Source organism: Lampris incognitus, unplaced genomic scaffold, assembly GCF_029633865.1.
Source record: "Lampris incognitus isolate fLamInc1 unplaced genomic scaffold, fLamInc1.hap2 scaffold_104, whole genome shotgun sequence".
Taxonomy (NCBI): Eukaryota; Metazoa; Chordata; class Actinopteri; order Lampriformes; family Lampridae; genus Lampris; species Lampris incognitus.
In genome coordinates, this window is record NW_026611085.1 from 34,183 (window position 1) to 57,500 (window position 23,318).

Below are 23,318 nucleotides of genomic sequence, written 5' to 3' on the forward strand. Positions count from 1 at the left end.
TTAGCATCTTCAACTCTGCCACCTCCAGCTCCGCCTCCTGTCTTTTCGTCAGTGCCAATGTCTCCAAACCATATAACATAGCTGGTCTCACAACCCTCTTGTAAACTTTCCCTTTAACTCTTGCTGGTACCCTTCTGTCGCAAATCACTCCTGACACTCTTCTCCACCCACTCCAACCTGCCTGCACTCTCTTTTTCACCTCTCTACTGCACTCCCAGTTACTTTGGACAGTTGACCCCAAGTATTTAAACTCAGATGTCTTTGTCACCTCCACTCCTTGCATCCTGACCATTCCACTGTCCTCTCTCTCATTCACGCATAGGTATTCTGTCTTGCTCCTACTGACTTTCATTCCTCTTCTCTCCAGTGCATACCTCCACCTCTCCAGGCTCTCCTCAACCTGCACCCTACTCTCACTACAGATCACAATGTCATCCGCGAACATCATCGTCCATGGAGACTCCTGCCTGATCTTGTCCGTCAACCTGTCCATCACCATTGCAAACAAGAAAGGGCTAAGAGCCGATCCTTGATGTAATCCCACCTCCACCTTGAACCCATCCGTCATTCCAACCGCACACCTCACCATTGTCACACTTCCCTCATACGTATCCTGCACCACTCCTACATACTTCTCTGCAACTGCTGACTTCCTCATACAATACCACACCTCCTCTCTCGGTACTCTGTCATAAGCTTTCTCTAAATCTACAAAGACACAGTGCAACTCTTTCTGGCCTTCTCTATACTTCTCAATCAACATTCTCAAAGCAAACATCGCATCTGTGGTGCTCTTTCGTGGCATGAAACCATACTGCTGCTCGCTGATCGTCACCTCTCCTCTTAACCTAGCTTCTATTACTCTTTCCCAAATCTTCATGCTGTGGCTGATCAACTTTATACCTCTGTAGTTGTTACAGTTCTGCACATCGCCCTTGTTCTTGAAAATCGGTACCAGTATGCTTCTTCTCCACTCCTCAGGCATCCTCTCACTTTCCAGGATTGTGTTAAACAATCTAGTTAGAAACTCCACTGCCATCTCTCCTAAACATCTCCATGCCTCCACAGGTATGTCATCAGGACCAACTGCCTTTCCACTCTTCATCCTCTTCATAGCTGCCCTCACTTCCTCCTTGCTAATCCGCTGAACTTCCTGATTCACTATCCCTACATCATCCAACCTTCTCTCTCTCTCATTTTCTTCATTCATCAGCCCCTCAAAGTATTCCTTCCACCTTCTTAGCACACTCTCCTCGCTTGTCAACACATTTCCATCTCTATCCTTGATCGCCCTAACTTGCTGCACATCCTTTGCAGCTTGGTCCCTCTGTCTAGCCAATCGGTACAAGTCCTTTTCTCCTTCCTTAGTGTCTAATCTGTCATACAACTCACCATACGCCTTTTCCTTTGCCTTTGCCACCTCTCTCTTTGCTTTACGCTGCATCTCCTTGTACTCCTGTCTACTTTCTTCATCTCTCTGACTATCCCACTTCTTCTTTGCCAACCTTTTCCTCTGTATAATTTGCTGTACTTCCTCATTCCACCACCAAGTCTCCTTGTCTTCCTTCCTCTGTCCTGATGACACACCAAGTACCTTCCTAGCTGTCTCCCTCACTATTTCTGCAGTGGTTTTCCAGCCATCTGGCAACTCTTCACTACCACCCAGTGCCTGTCTTAACTCCTGCCTGAACTCCACACAACAGTCTTCCTTCTTCAACTTCCACCATTTGATCTTCGGCTGTGTCTTCACTCGCTTCCTCTTCTTGGTCTCCAAAGTCATCCTACAGACCACCATCCGATGCTGCCTGGCTACGCTCTCCCCTGTCACCACCTTGCAGTCTCCAATCCCTTTTAGATGGTGCCTTCTACATAAGATATAGTCCACCTGTGTGCACTTTCCTCCACTCTTGTACGTCACCCTGTGTTCCCCCCTCTTCTTGAAATATGTATTCACCACAGCCATTTCCATCCTTTTCGCAAAATCGACCACCATCTGTCCTTCCACATTTCTCTTCTTGACTCCATACTTTCCCATCACCTCCTCATCCCCTCTGTTCCCTTCACCAACATGTCCATTGAAGTCCGCTCCAATCACCACTCTCTCCTCCTTGGGTACCCTCTCCACCATGTCGTCCAACTCATTCCAGAATTCTTCTTTTTCATCCATCTCACACCCAACTTGCGGGGCATATGCGCTGATAACATTCAGCAATAAACCTTCAATTTCCAGCTTCATACTCATCACTCTGTCTGACACTCTCTTCACCTCCAGCACGCTCTTGACATACTCTTCCTTCAGAATTACCCCTACCCCATTTCTCCTCCCATTCACACCATGGTAGAAGAGTTTGAACTCACCTCCGATACTCCTGGCCTTACTCCCCTTCCACCTGGTCTCTTGCACACACAGTATGCCTACCTTTCTTCTTTCCATCATGTCAGCCAGCTCTCTCCCTTTACCAGTCATAGTGCCAATATTCAAAGTTCCAACTCTCACCTCCACATGCCTACCCTTCCTCCTCTCTAGCTGCCTCTGGACATGCTTTCCTCCTCTCCTTCTCCTTCGCCCAACAGTAGCATAGTTTTATTGCAAAATTATATTGTTGAGAAATGCGTGCATCCGGGGTCTCAGTTGGGGAGCTGCTTTGATTGGGTGATTTACGTTCTGGGGGTGACGTCAAGAAAGTTAATACAGCTTCAGAGCGGAGATTCTTTAGTATGTCTGGACGAGAGGACGGACTGGTGAGTGATTGCGGGAGTGAGTGAGTTATATTGTGTGTTAGCTTTGAGTTGAGGGGTATTTGAATTTTGTGTTTGTATTTTGTGTGGTTTTCTTTTCAAGGTTCGTAACCTGTTGGTTAAAAATAAAGACATTTTCGACCATTGAGTGACGTCCTGTTCATCCTCGCCTCAGCTGCGGGGCTTGTTTGAGAGTTAGCAGCACACTACCCACACTAGTGGACTGTCCCCTTCCCATACCATGAATGAACTGTCCCCTTCCCACACCATCAGTAACATCATGCCCATCAGAGGAAGGGCTAACGGGTGTATTGAAAATATCTCTGCTAGACATTGTATTTAGAAATCACGTCAGGACACAGCGCTGTCGCTCGACACAACCTCTCCGTGGCATTCTTTATTTAGACTGACACAGCATCAAAGGCAGACCCGATCAAACAACCCAGAGCCCGCAGGCATCACCAATCGATCCCAGCACAATAGAACAGCACCAAATCAAATGCAGCACTGTCGATGTGTGCAGACAGAACATCCCCCCCCCCCCGGCAGGATTTCAAACATGAAAGGTTGACACAAAGTCCTCTAGGTGGCCAGGGCGTAAACGTGTGCGAACAGGTCGCGGGGCGGCCTGAGGCTGGGCAGGCCGAGGTGGGGAGGGAGAAGGCAGGGGAAGCTGAGGCCCAGGAATGTCTGGGGCCCGTGTAAGAGCTGCATGAAGCCCCGGGGCGTCTCGCCATGCTGAGGGAATGGCTAAGGTTGTGTCACCAGCTGTGTGTGGCGGAGCTGACACCTTCTGTAGATGACTGGAGTGCCACCGAGTGCCATCGCTGAGGAGGTAAGTGGCTGGGCCCAGCTGACGGGTGACTTGGAGAGGAGAGGACCAGTATGAAGCCATTTTATTGTCCCTGTGGGGCCTGCGGACCCTGACCCAGTCTGACACATTGATGTCTGGCACCCTGGTTCGTTTTGACTGGTCAAACCGTTGCTTCATCCGCGTCTGCTGACGAGTGACTGAGGCTCTGACCCCAGAGGGAGGTGCCTGAGGTGTGGAGGGGCGGAGCCTGTCAAGGGGCATGCACAGTTCCCGGCCTAGCATGAGAGAGGCTGGGGAGACGCCTGTGGTCGAGTGCTGTGTGGCCCGATAGTGCAGCAGAGTGTGACGGATGGCCTGCGTGAAAGAGCACCCTTGGGCCATGTGTGCTCTGAGGCCGTTCTTCAGTGACTGGTGAAAACGTTCAATGCCGCCATTGGCCTGGGGGTGGTAGTACGCAGTGCGTATATGACGGATGCCCTTGCTTTCGAGATAAGCAGTGAACTCAGCAGAGACCAGCTGAGGGCCGTTGTCAGTGGTGATGGTCTTTGGGAGGCCCCAGCGAGAGAAAAGGGAGTCCAGGAAGTCGATGATGATCTGTGAGGTCACAGTGCCGGAAGTGCTGAGTTCAGGCCATTTTGAGTGTAGATCGTAGGCGACCACCATGAAGCGTTGGTGGTGGGGAACTCCATGGATCTCACCATAAATGTCCAACTGCAGGTGTTCCCAGGGCTGAGAGGGCCAGGCGAGAGGTTGCAGGGGTGGGGAAGCCTGGTGGCCATTCTTGCCACTCACAAGGCAGGCAGAACAGTCCTTCACCAGAGCCTCAATATCTCTGCCACCACACCAGGTCTCGGCAGCGCTGTTTCAGTTTCACAATGCCCACGTGGCCTTCATGCGCCGTATTCAAAACACGTGCACGGAGAGCAGCTGGGAGCACTGTGCAAAACCCACGTGCCACGCAGGTGTCGTTCCAGCAGGAGAGCTCCTGTCTGACTCGGGCGAACGCAGCCAGCTCCTCTGGGACCTTGTGAGGCCAGCCGTTCTGGATGTAGGTGCGGAGCTGGGAGAGGACAGGGTCCTGTTCGGAGGCTGCCCTCAGCTCCTGCAGAGAGACAGTGGCCTGGAGGGGTGTGTGTAGCATTTGGACAATGTCCTTTTCCACACAGTCAGTGTCCATCTGTGGACCTGGGGTGGAGACAGAGCGAGAGAGCAGGTCGGCGACAACATTGTCTCTGCCTGGGGTGAACTGCAGGCTGAAGTTGTACTGGCGGAGGTGGTCAGACCAGTGGTGCAGCCTCAAGGGTTTGTGGCCTGTCCCAGATGTGGACAGCAGCGCTGTCAGGGCCTGGTGATCTGTCCTGAGGGTAAAGGAGCGGCCATAGAGGTAAAAGTGCCACCTTTCACAAGCCCAGACACAGGCTAACGCCTCACGCTCACCCACGGAGTACCGCTGCTCGGTCAGGTTGAGGGCACGGGAGGCGAAGGCGATGGGCTTCTCCACACCGTTCTGGGTTTGAGACAGCACAGCCCCTATTGCTGTGGCTGATGCGTCACAGGTCACAAAGGTGGAGCTGGAGATGTCGAAGTGAGCCAACACTGGTGGTGAAGTCAGTTGAGTCTTGAGATCACGCACAGCGTCACTGCATGCCTTTGACCACACCCATGGCTCGTCCTTACGCAGCAGCTGGCGCAGGGGGGCTGTGGTCGCAGAGTACTGGGGAAGAAACCTCAGGTAGTAACTTGTCATACCCAGGAAGGAGGCGACCTGGGCGGCCGAGCTGGGCTCAGGGATGGCCTGAATGGTGTCCACGTTGGATTGTAGTGGAGTTACACCGCTTGCTGACAGCCGGAACCCCACGAAGTCGATGGCTGGCACAGAGAGGACACATTTCTCAGCATTGAGAGTTAGCTAGTGCTTGGACAGGGCTGCGAAGACCATGTTGAGGCGCTTGTCGTGGATTTCACTGGTGGGCCCGTGTGCCACTATATAGTCCAGATAAATGGCCACGCCCAGTATGCCAGCCAGCACGGAGACCATCATTTTCTGGAAGCAGCTAGGGGCGGAGCTGAGACCGAAAGGCATCCTGGTGTAGCGAAACACTCCTGCATGTGTCACAAAGGCTGTGAGGTTTCGGCTGCTGGGGTGGAGGGGCACCTGTAAGTACCCCTGTCTGAGGTCGAGCTTGGAGAACACCTCAGAGCCATAGAACTGAGCAGTGAGTTCTTCTGAGGTGGGCAGTGGATACTTATCAGGGGCCACTGCCTTATTTACTGCACGTAGATCGACTCAGACACGCCGGCCCCCCGACTTCTTCTTAGCCACCACGAGGTTTGAGACCCAAGGTGACGCGTCCACCGGTTCAATGATGCCAGCTGCCAGCAGTTGTTGAAGCTCGGCGGAGACCCCATCACGGAGAGCCAACGGGATGCGGCGCAGTGGTTGGATGACAGATTTCACAGCAGGGTTGAGGAGAGGTTGATGGACGAAGGCAGAGAGGCAGCCCAGCCCCATAAACAGCGATGGCCACTTCTGCTGCCAAGGTGTGGCAACAGTCAGGATTGCTGCCCCCCTTGTGTCTAAGAGGGAGAACCCCAGAGCGGAGAACAGGTCCAGGCCCATCAGGTTGGCCCCACGGCGTGCCACATGAAAAACTGCATTGGGCACCAGCTTGGTTCCATAGCGGATAGTCACTTGGAGAGAGCCAACCAGATCGATTTTGGAGTCACCATACCCACAGAGGAAAGCTGAGGGTGCGGACAGTGGCAGTGGACCGAAAAATTGACTGTAGGTATCAACATTCAGGAGAGACACACCTGCACCGGTGTCCAACAGCAGGGGGATGCACACATCATTAATGTTGACTGTGCATGATTTGAATGACACTGGCCCAGAGCTCACCTTGTGAATGACGGCTGTTGAAGACTGGGGGGTGTGGCCCTCTGACCCAGCCGGGGAAGATCGACAGACGTTGGCAAAGTGATTGTGCTTACCGCAGCTACGGCATGTCTGGCCACGGGCAGGGCAGTTCAAGAAGTCTCCCAGAACACCACTCCGTGCTTCGACGTACTGAACCCTGCGGTAAAGCTCTGACAAGCCCTCCAGCGTTCCTTGCATTCTGTTTATTCCCCAGTGTCTTATCTCCGTGTCTCTGTTTCCTCCCAAGACTCTCCCTCCGCGACTTCCACGGCTCCCCGCGTCTCCCTCGTCCCCAGCGACCTTCACGTTTTTCCCCGGACCTCTCCCGCGATCTCCCCCCTTGTCCCTCTACCTGGACCCCTCCTTTCGGACTCGACTTCCCGGATCTCGGACCCGGACTTCCTCGGACAACCCCTCTTGGATCACGGACTGGACTTTCTTGCCAGGTGCATTTCAACACCTCCTGATCATTTACATACCGCACCACACATAGGCTGAAAACACTCACACATAGTTATACACGCAAACCACGGGACACCACACATAGTTTATTCACACATCCCACTAACAGAACGTTTTTCGCACCATACATTCCCCTCCCACAATAAAACCACCTTTTGGATTTTGAAGTCATCCTGTGTCTGTCTGCCTTGGATTTCGCCACACGGGTCGGGTTCTGGTGCGCGAGCATAACACTGGGCCATCTTACAAAAACATCCTTGGAAGCACTTGGTGGTGTCATCAACATTAGGTCTTGCAGAGTGCTGAAGAGGGTTGTGGAGGAAGTCTGGGATCCCTGCCTGGGCCACTGACAGTGTTTGCCGAAAATTGTGCTCTAGCACAAAAAAAGTTTGTGGACCTGATGGCATGTTGAACGAAATGCTAAAAAATATGAACAAGACATTCCAATTGGCGATATTAATACTATTCAGTTAAGTTCTGAGTGTAGGCTATTTTCCTGACATCTGGAATCATGGATTTATAACCCCAATCTCTAAAAGCGGACACAACTTTGAGTTTAATAATTCCCAAGGCATCTGTGTGAACAGTAATCTGGGGAAGGTCTTCTGTAGTATTATGAATGCCAGACTTCTGAACTTCCTTACCAAGAAAAATGTCTTGAGCAAAAGCCAAACTGGATTTACTATACCACGACACCGCACAACTGATCATATTTACACCCTACATACCCTATCCAAAGGAAGTGAATCAAGTGCAACTGGACGTGGTATATATCTGTGAAGACGTTTCCCCTTTCATCCAAGAGGCTTCCTCAGTTCGTGCCTTTCTGACTAGACTAGGCTAATCTGACAGGCTGGTGATGAGACTCAGAATTTATCCTCTAGGAGTCGTTGTCAGAGCTATTGATATGCGTGGCTCTTTTGTGTACCAATGTTATGGCTGCGCCCGTCGTTATCGGAGCTATTGATATGCATTTGTTTAGCAGCGACGGTCGTTGGGGGAGTAGGTAGATCACAAAGAGCCACGCATAACAATAGCTCTGATAACGACTCCTAGAGGATAAATTCTGAGTCTCATCCCCAGGCAGTCAGACTAGCCTAGTCTAGTCAGAAAGGCACGAACTGAGGAAGCCTCTTGGATGAAAGGGGAAACGTCTTCACAGATATATACCAAGTCCAGTTGCACTTGATTCAACTCCTTTGGATGACCATGACCTGGATGAATGAGAACATTCACAGACCTACATACCCTAATTGAACAACATATAAACCAAAATAAAACAAAAAATTATGCCCGTTTTATTGACTTCCAAAAAGCTTTTGATTCTATTTGGCATGCAGGACTGTTGTACAAAGTTATTTAAGAGTGGTGTAGAGGTAAAACATATGATATTATTAAATCAGTGTATTCTGGCAATATGTGCAAATTGGAAAAAAAAAGAAAAAAGAACAGAATTCTTTACCCAAGAACGAGGTGTCCATCAGGGCTGTAACCTCAGCCCTTCACTCTTCAATATCTACATCAAGGAATTGGCTACGATACTAACGAAGTCCTCTGTCCCCGGGGTAGGTCTCCACAATCAGGAGGTGAAATGCCTACTCTTTGCAGATGACCTGCTTCTGATGTCCCTCAAAGCAGATGGCTACAGTAGAGCCTGGATCTGTGTGAACATTACTGTCAGACCTGGGCCCTGACAGTAAATCCCAAAAAGACCAAAATAATGCTATTCCACAAAAGATCCTGATCTCAGGACGTTCTACCTATATTCTCCATTGGTAAAAAAAAAAAACATGTAGAGTACTGCACACACTACACCTGTCTAGGATTAAAACTAAGTTAAACTGGACATTTTAATGAAGTAGTTCATGAGATGAGAGGGACAGCACGACGCGCTTTCTACACCATAAAAAAGTACAAATGAAAATACCAGTTAGAATTTGGTTGAAATTAATTGTTATTGAACCAATTGCACTCTATGGTAGTGAGGTGCGGGGTCCACTTACAAAACAAGACTTTACTCAATGGGAGAAACACCTCACTGAGACCTTGCGTGCAGAGTTCTGCAAGATCTTCCTACATGTCCAGAGGAAAGCTACAAACAATGCATGCAGGGCAGAATTAGGCCAACACCCACTAATACTAAACACACAAACAAGAGCAATGAACCTTTGGACACATGTAAAACTAAGTAACCCCCTCTTGTATCATCACCAAGAGCTGAATACTAATAGGAACCCCCTTACCCAACTGGTCCTGAGGCTGAGAGCACAAACCTGCTCTAGTCACACACTTCAGCGACACAACACACATCACCAATCAGACCCAACACATTACCAAACAGTTAAAACAAAACTACCTCACTCATTGGCAAACACAAACAAAAACACAGAGCAACATGCAGTGCTGTCTGGCTCTACATGGACAGTCCACCACAGCAGATGATGTGATCATGGAGACTGATCACCACCTAACAACAACCTGGACTGTGTGCAGACTGAGTGAGCACAGACATGCTATTGAAAAGGGGAGACACAGGAGGACTTGCTCCCTGCAGAGCAAAGGCTGTGCTGTTACTACAACCTCATCATCACTGCACCCTCAGTGAGCCTGAAACAGAGCTACACTTCCTCACCATATGTGAAAGATATAAGCATCTTAGAGAGGCACATTTTAAACTATTCCAACTAACAGCAAAAGTTTTTCTAAACCTACCAGTCCTACTAGGCGAAGACCCAGAGAGCTGTAAGTTAGCTAGAAGCAGTCTATGGTGCTGCTGCTGCCATAAAGCGAGGCACAGTGAGTGCAAATTAGCAGCAGTCTATGTTGCTGCTGCCATAAAGCAAGGCACAGTGAGTGTAAATTAGCAGCAGTCTATGTTGCTGCATGCCATAAAGTGAGGCACAGTGAGTGTAAATTAGCAGCAGTCTATGTTGCTGCATGCCATAAAGTGAGGCACAGTGAGTGTAAATTAGCAGCAGCCTATGTTGCTGCTGCCATAAAGCGAGGGACAGTGAGTGACAGTCACCTGACACATGTTGTTGCTATTCTACTTGATGACAGTATGTTGGTTTTGTCTTGTGCTATGTTTCTTTGCTATGCCGGGTTTATTTCTTTGCTGTGCCGTGCTACATTGCTGTAGTGTGTTTGTTTTCAATAATGTTTTTCAATTATTGTTGAGCTTTCTCAATATTTAAAGCCATGCTTTGGCAGTATGTAAAGTGTTACGTCATGCCCAAGCTAGAAAAAACAAAACCTCATGCATCATTATTCAATCAAAATACAGAAACACACACACACGCGACCATAATGAATTAAAAATTGAGAACAAGTGGCCCATCTTCACATAGTGAACATAAAACATGTCGTAACCCCCACAGAGCCCAGAAAGAGTCCAGATTACTGGTCATGGTGTACAAAGCGTGCTGTATCGTCACACGAGCTGCTGCCAAACCCTTCATACTCTGCACCACATCGGTCCAGCCCTGACCTAGCATCTGACTCTTCCTGGTCTTCCATATTGCTAGCTTAGCAGTTCTGAACAGAAAATTGAGCAGGACCAGGAGCAGCTTTTTTCTTGCCGTGTATTTGGGCCCAAAAACCATCATGGGGATGGAGAAATTCTCGCCCAAAGCCCCCACCCATTTCTGCAGTACCCTAAATAAGCCCACTTAAAGCTCCAACGTTTCCATCTGTGTGCAGAAAGGACATTCCTCCCCCAGTGCTTTTATCCAGGTGAGTCCTGTGTCTGTTCATAGTTATTGCTCCATGTATAATCCTCCACTGGAGATCAGCCATCTGTTTATCAACAGGAGGCTTATACAGGACCCCCCACCTACCTTTAGGGGTACAGTCTGAAGCAAAAACGTCAGTCCACCTTGACTTCTTAACTTCAGCCAAAGTGAAGGTTGAGTACCTTCACACAGCTGGAGTAAAACTGCTTCTTCCCACAAGAGCTGAAACTACCCAGCACTGATGTACACAGGGAAAGAAGCAGTCCGCTCCCCCCTCGCCATGCCCAAAATGCAGGACTGATGATCAGGGAGGGAAAACGCATTCATTGTCATCATCACATTGGAGGGCCTGCAGGTTCTGCGGGTTCTTAAGGAGTTCCTGCTCAACAATTGTGGCGTCTAAATGATTCTGGTTGTCTTTGATAGCTAGCTCCGGTTTAGTCAACGTCTCATAACACATGATCCTGAACAACAGGAGTGAGGAGCTGAACGTAACCTTCAAACTGAGAGTGGATGAGTTTGACTACGTTTTTTTTGTAAAATCCAACAACATCAGATGTTTTCATTGTGGAAGAGAGAGACATCTCATCAGAGCATGTCCAGAAAAAAACTGTACCACATCAGGACAGAGTGGTTCTGGCAAGGTGCCTGCTGGAGGAGGGGACGCGAGCAACAAGGTGTTTGTGTGTGAGTGGAGATAGGTGAGCAGAGCCTCACCAGCTGCAACCCAATCCATAATCAAGTCAAGCTGCTATAAAAGACCAGCACTTCCACCCTGCCAGATCGTAGCCTGAGATCCGTCAGTGTACTGCATCCAGCTCTTGCACACAAATCTGTTTTTTTTTCTGTATTTATAAACCTGCCCATTGACTGATATTCTACTTGTGGAAGAAAGTGCCAGAGGCTGTTCTCCTTGGAGACCTGCTGTGGATATGGGTACGGTCTGGCGCGAGATTTACACCTTCTCCCCCGGGTTTTCAAAGGCTCGTTTCAATATTTGCTACCACCACCAAGATTTGCACCCACGGATCCGCGCCCTATAGTGGTCGCGGCCTAGCCCTCGAGGTTCCGGCTGCCAGCGACGACCGGGTATGGGCCCGACGCTCCAGCGCCATCCATTTTCAGGGCTAGTTGATTCGGCAGGTGAGTTGTTACACACTCCTTAGCGTATTCCGACTTCCATGGTCACGGTTGGTCAGGGAGAGGGTGGCCCAAGGTTTGTGTGGTTTGCCCTCTTGCAGCATTGTTTTTTGGCCACCGTCCTGCTGTCTATATCAACCAACACCTTTTCTGGGGTCTGGTGAGCGTCGGCATCGGGCGCCTTAACCCGGCGTTCGGTTCATCCCGCAGCGCCAGTTCTGCTTACCAAAAGTGGCCCACTGGGCGCTCGCATTCCACGCCCGGCTCCAAGCCAGCGAGTCGGGCTTCTTACCCATTTAAAGTTTGAGAAAAGGTTGAGATCGTTTTGGCCCCAACACCTCTAATCATTGGCTTTACCAGATAAAACTACGGTTTCAGAGCGCCAGATATCCTGAGGGAAACTTCGGAGGTAACCAGCTATTAGACTGTTCGATTAGTCATTCGCCTCTATACCCAGGTCGGACGACCGAATTTCACGTCAAAGACCACTGCGGGCCTCCACCAGAGTTTCCTATGGCTTCACCCTATGTTACGGCTCGCCCACCTCGTGCCGTGGCACATCAGCTCGTCAGGGCTGGGCTTGTAGAGCCGAAGGAACGGAGAACATCGTAGGTTCACACTTAAGCCGTGTAGGCAACTTCCTTTAATCAATGGTAAATCAGAGAGACAACAAAACCACAGCTCGACTGAGCGGAGGCGGCAAGAATCATCAGAAAACTGGCTGATGTTGATTGATATTAAATATAATCCGAGTGTATTTTGTATTACTCTGTATGTAACCAATGTATGTAACCAATGTATGTAACCAGAACAGAGGGTGAAGACACATTCATGTAGACAAATATATTACAGGTCTCCCACAAGAATGTGGGTAGGGGAAGGGGTTGCCCTCCCCCGGGGCCTTGGGAGAGACACCGTGTCTGGTACGAGGAGGACCCCCTGCTAAGGTCAGTAGGTTAATCAAGACCAGAGGTGTCGTAACGGAGAAGCAGGGGGGTCTATATAACCCACCAGGACACACAAAGAAGTCAGACACACACACAACGGATTGGCAGAGTGTGTCTCCAGATCTGTACTCAATAAACTCATTTTAATCTCCTAAGACGTAGTGGCTGTTTTCTTCACATCAACAAACCCGGGGACGAGGACCACGAATGTTTAACCTCGACAAATTGGGGGCTCAGTCCGGGATGTGAAGAAGCGGTCCTAATTGAACAGTGTGGCTGCCCGCCGACACCTCCCGAGCTTGGGGTCGACCCACAATACGAATAAGGTAAGCAGAACCTGTTTTAACGAAATCTGCATATTGAACTGAATTACTAAATTGTACTAAGCTCGGGAAGGAGAAGGCGGGCAGTTTAACAAAAGAGGAGGGGTTGGAGTCCCCTATGGTAAGAGTAAAAAGGAGATAGAAGAGGTTAGAGTCCTCTGTCTAAGATCCTAGGTAGTGGCGCACCCACTCACTCTCTGACGAGGGGGTGAGGTTAAGGCTGGGAAAGACTCTCCCGGGGAATTGAGGACCCCCAAAGGAGGTACACGTCAAATAGAGTAAAGGGTTAGAGTCCCTAACAGATAGGTCAAATAGAGTCAAGGGTTAGAGTCCCTAAAAGGTAGACAGGAGACGTAAAAGGTAGAAGGGAGAAAGAACAAAGGAGGTTAGAAGAAGCTATTATATTGGGAGAGAGAAAGGCGGAGGACGCCGTTCCGTTGGGAAGGTATTTGTGGAAGCAAGAAAAAATGTGTAAGGAAAAGGGAGTAAAGGCAGGGAAAAAGAGACAGACATGTGGGTTGATGTCACAGAGGGAAGTAGAGAGAGAGAGGAGTGTGTGGCGGGGGCTTTACTAACCTCCGCCGCTGAAGCAATGAGAGAAGCAGAGTTGTTGTCATCCCAAGGGAGAGAGGGGGTGGGCAGTGCCCCCTCCACAGACGCGGGCTAGGTCCCGATTGCAGTGTCCACTCGTGCAGTCGCATAGGGGTCTGGGGTGCCGATATAAACCATGGAATTTGGGTGACGTACAAGCCCTACTGGATAAGAAGCCCCCGATAACTGAGGGAGGGGGCATATGGTTGAAAGAATTGGATAAATTAACACAAGGAAAAACTTACTTGTACAGCAAAATCATTTGGACAAAATAAGACGTAATCAAAAGAACGAGTCTGGGACCGTCTTTTTCTTTCCTGTAAAAAGGTAGAGTTGTCGCAAAGTTAGGAAGAAATAAGTCAGAGAAAGAATAAGGACACAGGGAAAGATTTGTTGTTTTTCACAAACTGTGGGGTGGTTTCCTGGTTTACGAGACTTTTTTGCCTGTGTGGAAGTTTTAAACACATACCAGGCTCTGAAACCAGTGTGTTTGCTTGTCAAATGGGGAAGGCCTAGAAGAATATAAGGGATAAGAGATAAGATCAGGGACCTAGAACACTGTATAGCGCCTCCAGAGTAAAGGGGACACTCGGGGAGTGATACCTGAGTGAGATTTGAAGTGAATGTAGCCCGTGGAATTAGATACCACACAGGACACAATTACTTCCGGGGTTCTTGTAGCTTTAATTTTATTGTTTGAACCTTCGAATGCAGATCGTTTTACTGAGTGCATACATTCCTGTGTCTTTCGAGCAAACAGCTCATAAATGTTCACAGATGTGGCAAGTTTAACAGAAAAGATTTTAAAAAGGGAAATAATAAATACAAAATACGGTGCAAAATACGGCAGTGGACTATGTACGTTAAACAGGGTTTAACAAAGACATGTGGAACTTCCTGAAGATCACGCAACTTCTCACTCTGTCAGTTACCTTTAAACAGAATTAAAATGCATATAAAACCTTTACATCACAAATACAATGGCATGGTGTGGCTTTATTCACGCCAACATTACCTTGTCATGCCTGCAATGGCGAACAGCGGTCGACGGCTCGCGCCCAGAATCACCGAACATCAACTCCAGTAGCGTCTAAATCAAACCATCTTGTCAAATTACCGACATACAATATTGTTTGGAATAATGTTACAGGTATATTTCACAAGATATTTACCCTTACTTACTACGGAGTCAGAGCACCGTCACACCGCAATCTTCAGGCGCTCCACACAAGAAAAAAAGAAAGAATACCCAAGATGCACTTGGATAACTTGCGCGGAGTTACATAAAAGCCCGCCACTGCCACTTACTGGTCAAAACATGCAATGACAACCAAAACTATAAAAATACACTCACAATCTGCCTCACAATTTAAATACATCAAATGACATTTTACATGGCTTGACAGTGTAACAATTAAATATATTAACAGTTAAACTATACTAAATTTAAGTGGAAAATCATTTAACATATTTAACAGATTTACCACCCGGCTACATGAAGGTACAGCCGCCCCGTTTGGGTAGAAGCCTGCTGTATCGTTCTCGCTCAAGGTGATCAAAAAACTGGCGGGTGACATTGGGTGACCCGACGGGGCCCGAACCTCTTCCGTGGCTGAGTTCCCCGCCCTCCCCCGGACCTAGAGTCCACTTGGTTGGCGCGTCAGTGTATGTGAACGAAGTGTGTCTTGAAAATGTCTGATAACATTGAAGCAGTGACAGATGGCTGGCAAAAACTACCCCATTACACATTAGGCAGGGTCCTGCACAAAGCCCTAATGTTAAGAGCATACAGGACTCTGCCCGAAGAAAGAAAGAAATTGGCAAAGAAAAGTTAATTGGCCCTCTGGTTTTTCGAAATGTTACAGACTATGCCGAAAACGCCGAAACCAACTCAGCCAGAAACAAAGCAGAAAAGCAGAAAAGAGCAAGATAAAGCAACCACAGTTAGAGGAAGTTAGTGACATATGGGACTAGGAGACCATAAAATATTTTCAAGGGAAGGCAGAGATACACGAGCAAGCAGTGTGGGTACAGCGCGGAGCAGCGGAATGTGGGGGGTTGTGGAGAGGACCCGATGGCCGAATAGTCCTGCCACCAGGGATTAGAAGGAAGGCCCTTCAGGAGGCCCACGGAATAGGGCATGTAGGGGCTGTTCAGATGAATCGAAATCTTTGCCATTGGTGGCATCCTTTTTTGACCGACATGACTAAATACCACGTCAAGAGTTGCCCCATTTGCACTCAGTATAATCCTCGCCCCACCATAAAACCTGAAATGGGGGGATTTCCCCTGATCTCTTGTCCAGGACAAGAGGTGGTATTGGATTATATGGATATAGGGGAAGCCAAGAGGGTGAAAGGACACCAGTATTTGTTGGTGTGTGTGGATCAATTGACAGGGTGGCCGGAGGCATGGCCGGCAAAAAAGGAAGATAGCGCCACTGTTATAAAATGCTTGATTAACCACTACATACCTCGACATGGATTTTCCACCAAAATCCGCTCTGACAACGGATCTCATTTCAAGGGGGCCGACCTCAGAAAGGTCGAGAGCCTATTAGGACTGAAACACGCCTTTTGGGACCGTATACCATCCACAGTCCCAGGGCAAGGTAGAAAGAATGAATCAAAACCTCAAACAAAAACTGGCTAAAATTTGTGCTCAAACTAAAATGAATTGGGTTGAGGCCCTTCCCTTGGCACTAATGACGATTAGGTCATCAATCAATCAGGGGACCGGGTTCACCCCATATGATTTAATGACGGGGCGACAGTTTCCGGGGCCAGGGGCGGCCTCGATGGAGGGACTAGAGTCAATGAGGGGGAACTAAAAGCACATGTTTTAAAGAATTACAGACTTTGGTTTCAGATTTCTCCCGACAGGTTGGCGAAAGACGCACGCCGGCACCGGAATCCACCCTCCCCCAGGCGCGGTGGATCCTGTTGTGAGCAATTACGCGGAAGTGGGCGGAGCCCCGGTGGACCGGACCCTACGAGGTGGTAGAGAGGACGTCTCACGCAGTCCGGCTGAAAGGGAAAGGAGACGTCTGGTACCACTGGAGCCAGTGTGCTGTCGCGGAGGAGCCCGAACGGACCCTAGACGCTATACAAGAGGGCCACCAGGAGGCAACGTCCCCCCAAGAAGAGAGACCAGATTCAAGCGAAACACCAAACCACACTGTTAGCTTGGAACAGGGTGAAAGTGCTGGTGACCTCTCCCCTAGGTCATAGAGGAACCCGGCCGGACGATCACATACCCGGCTAGAAGAGGCTGATTCGGGAGGAACGGTGGTGTTTGCTCTATGTTTGGGGACCAGTGTTGTACTTTCATTCCCCCCGGGGGGACGACAGGCCGTCCGCGGCTGCTCCGGGTAACAGGGGCCGGAGTGTCTCTGGGAGGCATTGACGCGGGCCTGTGGAGGTCGGCCTGAGGAGAAGCAGAGGAGGCAGCGCGGGCCTCCATGGGGGGAGGAGTCGGAGCCGGGGGACGACCGCGACGAGGAGGTTGGGCTAACTCCAACGGCTGCGTCAAGTCCAGGTGTGCGGGTTTAACTCGGTCCACTGAAACATGCACGGCCGTGCCCCCAAAATGCACCACCAGGTGCTTAGTTCCCCGTTCCAGGACGCGGAAGGGGCCGTCATAAGGGGGTTGCAGAGGGGGGCGGTGTGCGTCGTGACGGATGAACACGTAGTCCGCTGACTGCAGACCTGGGGGCACCTGGGACACCGGAGCGCCGTGTAGGGCGGTAGGGACGCGTGTGAAAGCTCTGACCCCGTCCAGCAAGGAGGCTCGTTGGTCCACAGCTGACCAGGGACGCGTTGCGTTGGGCATGAAATGGCCTGGGACTCGCAGCGGCGTGCCGTACACCAGCTCCGCAGAGGAGGCCTGTAGGTCTTCCTTCGGGGCGGTCCGCAGGCCCAGCATGACCCATGGGAGCTTGTCGACCCAGTTGCAATCCTTGAGAGTAGCCCGAAGCGCAGCCTTCATGGACCGGTGGAAGCGCTCACATAGGCCGTTCGCCTGAGGGTGGTAGGCGGTAGTGCGGTGAAGCTTGACGCCCAGCGCCTCACCCACAGCACTCCATAGCTCTGAGGTAAACTGCGGCCCGCCCGCGGTCATATGAAAGGTGGGAAGGCGTACCGAAACGTGAGACCCACGACCCAATAAAAGCCCGGGCCACATCAGCAGACGTCGTGGATGCCAGGGGAACAGCTTCAGGCCAGCGCGTAGTCCTGTCCACCACAGTGAAGAGGTAGGTGAACCCATGGGAGGGGGGTAGGGGACCAACCAGGTCGACGTGGACATGGTGAAATCGTCTCTCCGGCACTGCGAAGCGTTCAAGCGGCGCCTTAATGTGGCGGTGTATGTTAGCCCGCCGACAGGCAACACACGAGTCGGCCCACGCTTTCACGTCTGTCTTAAGTCCCTCCCACACAAACGTAGCAGAGGTCAGGCGCACGGATGGCTTACCGCCTGGATGAGAGAGGCCGTGCACAGCTTCAAACACGGGGCGTCTCCAGCTGTCCCGGACGATGGGCCTGGGCTGTCCTGTGGAGACGTCACACAGGAGGGTGACACCCGTGTCGCTGAAAGGAACGTCCTGCAGGCGGAGCCCCGTGTCGGAGGTCCGGAGACGGAGGATGCTCGGGTCCGTGGCCTGGTCAGCGGCCATCTGTGCATAGTCCAGGCCTAGGTGGACCGCTCCAATCACTGCCCTAGAGAGGCAGTCAGCTACCTGGTTAGACTTACCAGCGACGTGCTGGATGTCGGTAGTGAATTCCGAAATGTAGGAGAGTTGTCGCTGCTGGCGAGCGGACCATGGCTCGGCCGTCTTGGACATGGCAAACGTGAGAGGCTTGTGGTCCACGTACGCAGTAAACTCGCGGCCCTCTAGCAGGAACGGGAAATGCCGGACGGCGAGCCAGAGACCGAGGAGTTCCCTGTCAAAAGTACTATACTTGCGCTCTCGGGGTGTAAGCTGGCGACTGAAAAAGGCCAAAGGCTGCCAAGCCCCCCCCCCCCACCTACTGCTCGTGAACCGCACCAACAGCATAGTCCGATGCTGTAGGTGAAGGATGCGCTAGCAGGGTAGCCTGGGAGAGCGCAGCTTTAGTCTCGGTGAACGCACTGTCCCGCTCTGCTGTCCAGTCGACCGCGTGGTTGGGGACTTGCCTTTCAGCGCCTCGTACAGTGGCCGGATGATAAAGGCGGCTCGGGGAATGAAGCGGTGGTAGAATGTCACCATCCCGATGAACTCCCTGAGCGCACGAGCTGTTTGGGGGCGCGGAAAGGCCGCCACCGCTTCCACCTTTGAGGGCAGGGGGACCGCCCCGTCCCCTGTGATGCGGTGCCCGAGGAAATCAATGGCCGTCAGCCCGAACCGGCACTTCGCCGGGTTGACGATCAGCCCATGCTGGCTGAGGCGTGTGAAGAGGGCGTGAAGATGGGACAGGTGTTCTTCCCCGGAGGCGCTGGCGATGAGTATGTCGTCCAAATAGACGAAGAGCAAAGGAAGGCCACGGAGCACTGAATCCATCAGCCGCTGAAAGGACTGGGCCGCGTTTTTGAGTCCGAATGGCATTCGTAGGAATTCAAATAGGCCGAATGGGGTAGTCACCGCTGTCTTGGGGATGTCCGAGGGGTGCACGGGAACTTGATGATAACCACGAGAAGACGCGTTTGCCAGACAGGTTTGCAGAAAAGTCCTGGATATGCGGGACAGGATAGCGGTCGGGCGGGCGTGGTGGCGTCATCACGTCGGCGGTAGTCCCCGCATGGGCGCCAACCTCCATCAGGCTTAGCGACGATGTGGAGTGGGGACGCCCACGGGCTGTCAGAGCGGCGGATGATCCCCATGCGTTCCAGGTGCTCGAACTCAGACTTGGCAATGGCGAGTTTGGCGGGGTCGAGACGCCTGGCTCTGGCGTAGACCGGGGGCCCCTTCGTAGCAATGTGATGCTCCACTTCATGCTTAGCGGTGGGTGCCGAGAAGGTAGGCTGGGTGGGGTCAGGGAACTCAGCGAGGAGGCGGTTGAACTTGTCTGCCACTGAGAGAGAGTTGGCTAGACCTGCATAGGCCGCTTCCCCCCGCGTACATGCGAAGGAGGAGAAGGTTAAGGCGTCGACCAGACGGCTGTTCTGAATGGGGAGGAGGGGAAGCGTTACATTGGCCATGACGAACTCCCACGTGAAACGTTGTCTACCAAAACACAGTTCTACAGACCGCACGCCGTAGGTGTGGATAGGGCTGCCGTCAGCCGTCGCCAACCGGGGGCCCCGCTCCCCGCCCATGATGTCGACGTCAGTAGCAGGGAGCACGCTTCTCTGTGCGCCCATGTCACAGAGAAATCGCCGACCGGAGATGGTGTCGAGGATGAAGAGTAGTAGCCTGCTCGTATCGCCAACACTCATGGCCACTACTGACTGTTGGCCGGCCCTCTCGTTTCCCGTCGGCCTGTAGTTGCAGGGGGAACGGCACCGTTTAGCTTTCGCACCAAATCCAGCGTGGTACATAGAGTCCAGAGGGCTTGTAGCGGTCTGACGCTGTGGCGCCACCGTCGGGCCACGCCCGCGATGTCGGCGGGGGGGGGGCAGTGAAGGTAGGAGCCAGCACCCCGGCATGGGAGGAATGTTGTGTAGCGACGAAGAATCGGTCAGCCTCCTTTGCCAGCTCACGGGGATCAGTGATGGTGGAGTTAGCGAGCGCAGTCTGGACGTGGGGCGGCATGTTGCGCAGAAACAGCTCCATGAACCGGAGACATGGCTTTTCTTGACCCAGTAGGTTTAACGTCCTGCTCATTAGCTCCGATGGTTTGCCATCTCCCAAGCCCTGAATTGCGAAGAGGCGACGTGCTCTCTCCGTTGTTGACAGTTCACAAGTTTCAAGGGCCAGATTTTGAAGTGAGGCGTATTTACCATCGGCCGGTGGGTTGGTTATGAAAGCGCTTATCCTGGAAGCCGTAGCGCCCCCCAGCGCTGCCACTACGTAGTAGTACCTGGTCTCGTCTGCTGTTATGTCTCTAAGCGGCGCGAACTGTGCCTCAGCCTGCGCGAACCATGTAGCCGCGGAAGACTCCCAAAACTCCGGCAGTTTAATTGCAACGGCGTTCGTAGCCATAATGTGTGTGGTTTCAGAAAACTTAACCGAAAACCGACTGCGTTAAGCTGCCCCAGGTGGTACAGAGAGCGTACCGACCAGTCTGGTTCAAGCAGCTCTCATCAGACAAATCCAACTCCCACACCCAGCAGCTAGCGGCGGCCTCTGCTGCGGCATCTTCAGACTCAGGTCCAGCCCCTCCAGGCCTGTGTTGGTAACCTAACGAGCCAGCAGGCGGCGGTGTCGAGCAAACAAGCACCCCACCCTAACCCCACCCTGTGGGGCTCAACCCAGTTCCCCGGGAGCCCTTCCTCTCCAGCCCACGAGCGTTTGATGGCGACTTTGAGACCTGTGCCACGTTCATCATGCAGTGTGAGCTGGTCTTCCTGCACCAACTCAGCATGTTCACGTCTGGCGCTGCCCGTGTCGCTTACATGACCAACCTGCTCACAGGCCGAGCAGCTCAGTGGGCCAATGCTTCCTGGTCCATGAAGGCCAGTTTTTGCCTGACCTACGAGGACTTTGTGGCGGAACTACGGAAGGTTTTGCACCATCCAGTCGGTGGCCAGGACCCTGGTGCTCGGCTGAGCAGTATGCAGCAGGGCAGTGGTAGTGTCACAAACTACTCTGTGGAGTTCAGGCTGGCCCGGGCAGCTGAGCGCGCCGGCAGGCAGGGCTCCACGCGCCCGTGGTACCCCAAACTCTCCACTTTTGTTTTACATTTTTATTTGTATAGCCCAACATCACAAATTTGCCTCAGTGGGCTTTTACAGCAACACAACATCCTTGTCCTTAGACCCTCTCATCGGATAAGGAAAAACTCCCTAAAAAACCCCTTTAACAGGGAGAAATAGTAGGAAGAAACCTCAGGGAGAGCAACAGAGGAGGGATCTCTCTCCCAAGACGGACAGCGTGCAATGGATGTTGTGTTCACGTAAAGGAGTTGGGCCTGAGAGTAGGAACATTGTACGCCGGCCTAATTAGGACGGCCTTGGAGCAGGAACGACACCTGCAAAACACGAGGAAAACGAAGATCACGCCTGTCTCTGAAAAAGAACCACGGCTTGTTGTTTTAGTATATACCACTATGTGTTTCTGTTACTTGGCAGACGACTCAAGGGTACGTCTCCAGCACTGCAGCCTTACCTGTGAACTATTTGTTGTGTGCCAATAAAATGACACGAACCAGCAAGAAGTCGTCTGACTTCTTATTTGCCTATGCCGACCTGAATCAAAGAACCGGGCGAGCCTTCTGCAAAAGAGAAGACTCAACACTGCCACCAGCTGACTTCTTTTTCACTTTGGCTACACACAGGAGCCCTGTACTTTGAGAACCAAGTGCTCGAGATGGCATGTAAGGTTTAAGGAGAGCAGACAGGTAGGATGGGGCAAGTCCATTTAGGGATAGCAGCAGCATTCTGAACCATCTCAAGACTTCCAGCGCTAGAATGTGGCAAACCTGAGAACAGAACACTACAGTAATCAAGTGTGGATGAAAGAAATGCATATATTAGAATCTCTGCGGAGGATTGCGACACCCCAGCGGAGGGTGGGAGAGGTTACCCTCTCTTTCTCGATTGATGGCAAAGCGACGCTCAGACAGGAGTGGCCTCTAGCGGGGCCCTAAAGTGCGTTCGAAGTGTCGATGATTAATGTGAATTGCAGGACACATTAGTTCTCGCAACTGACTGCGTTCTTCATCGACAGAAGAGCCGAGCGATGCACCGCTAACAGTTGTACGCTGCACTTTTAAGTGTCAGCATTTGACAGTACTCATCCGAACACGGGCGTGTTCCCAAGAAAACACAAGGCTCCGGGCGCTCCGCCGCGCACCGAGCCTTGCCGCAGCGCGTGGAGGCGTTAGGCCCCTTTGCTGTCTCCTCGACGGGAGGGAGTCGGTTACTGAGAGGAAACAATGACACGCTAGAGCCCCTCTCACTCTGCGCTCTGCTCGCTACTAACCGATCCGCCAGACCGGAGGAACCAACCACCCGAAGCCGGCAAAGACGGCCAGCGGAGGCCCTCCGAGGGCGTGTTTGAGAAGATCAACCAGGTAGCCTCATGTCACCGCGCGCGGCAAGAAACACCGGTGGCAACTACTCAGTCCGCCAGACCAGAGGAACCAACCCCCCGAAGCCGTCAAAGCCGGCCAGCGGAGGCCCTCTGCACACGTGTTAAGTTGCATATCGCTCATCTTAGTAACGTGCTTAAATTCAGTGTGTTGTCGCGTCTGATTTGAGGTCATAGTCGTATGGCACACTTTCAACTTGGCGGCGTTGCTTAAAACTCAAAGCTGGATTTTTGCACGCCTCGGCAGCTCGATCAGCCGGGTGTGTTGGGAGAACGGAGCATAGAGGGAGGGCTACGCTGAACCCTGCACTTTTAGTTAGTGGATGACAGCGCAGAGGCTTGCGCCACCCCAGCCGCGCTGAAAGAGGTTTTGCGCCCTCCTTCCCGATTGAAGGCGAAGCGTCGCTCAGACAGGCGTGGCTATGGGACGCACATTTCAAATACACCCTGAAATGTTGATGCTCAGCCTGTCCTGCAATTCGTTAGTA

The 23,318-nt window shown here is 51.6% G+C and overlaps 1 pseudogene; it reads right to left on the reverse strand.

The window, feature by feature from the left end:
• Nucleotides 1–22,349: 22,349 nt before the first annotated feature.
• On the reverse strand, nt 22,350–22,496 carry LOC130132081 (5.8S ribosomal RNA; annotated as a pseudogene).
• Between the last annotated feature and the right edge of the window lie 822 nt (nt 22,497–23,318).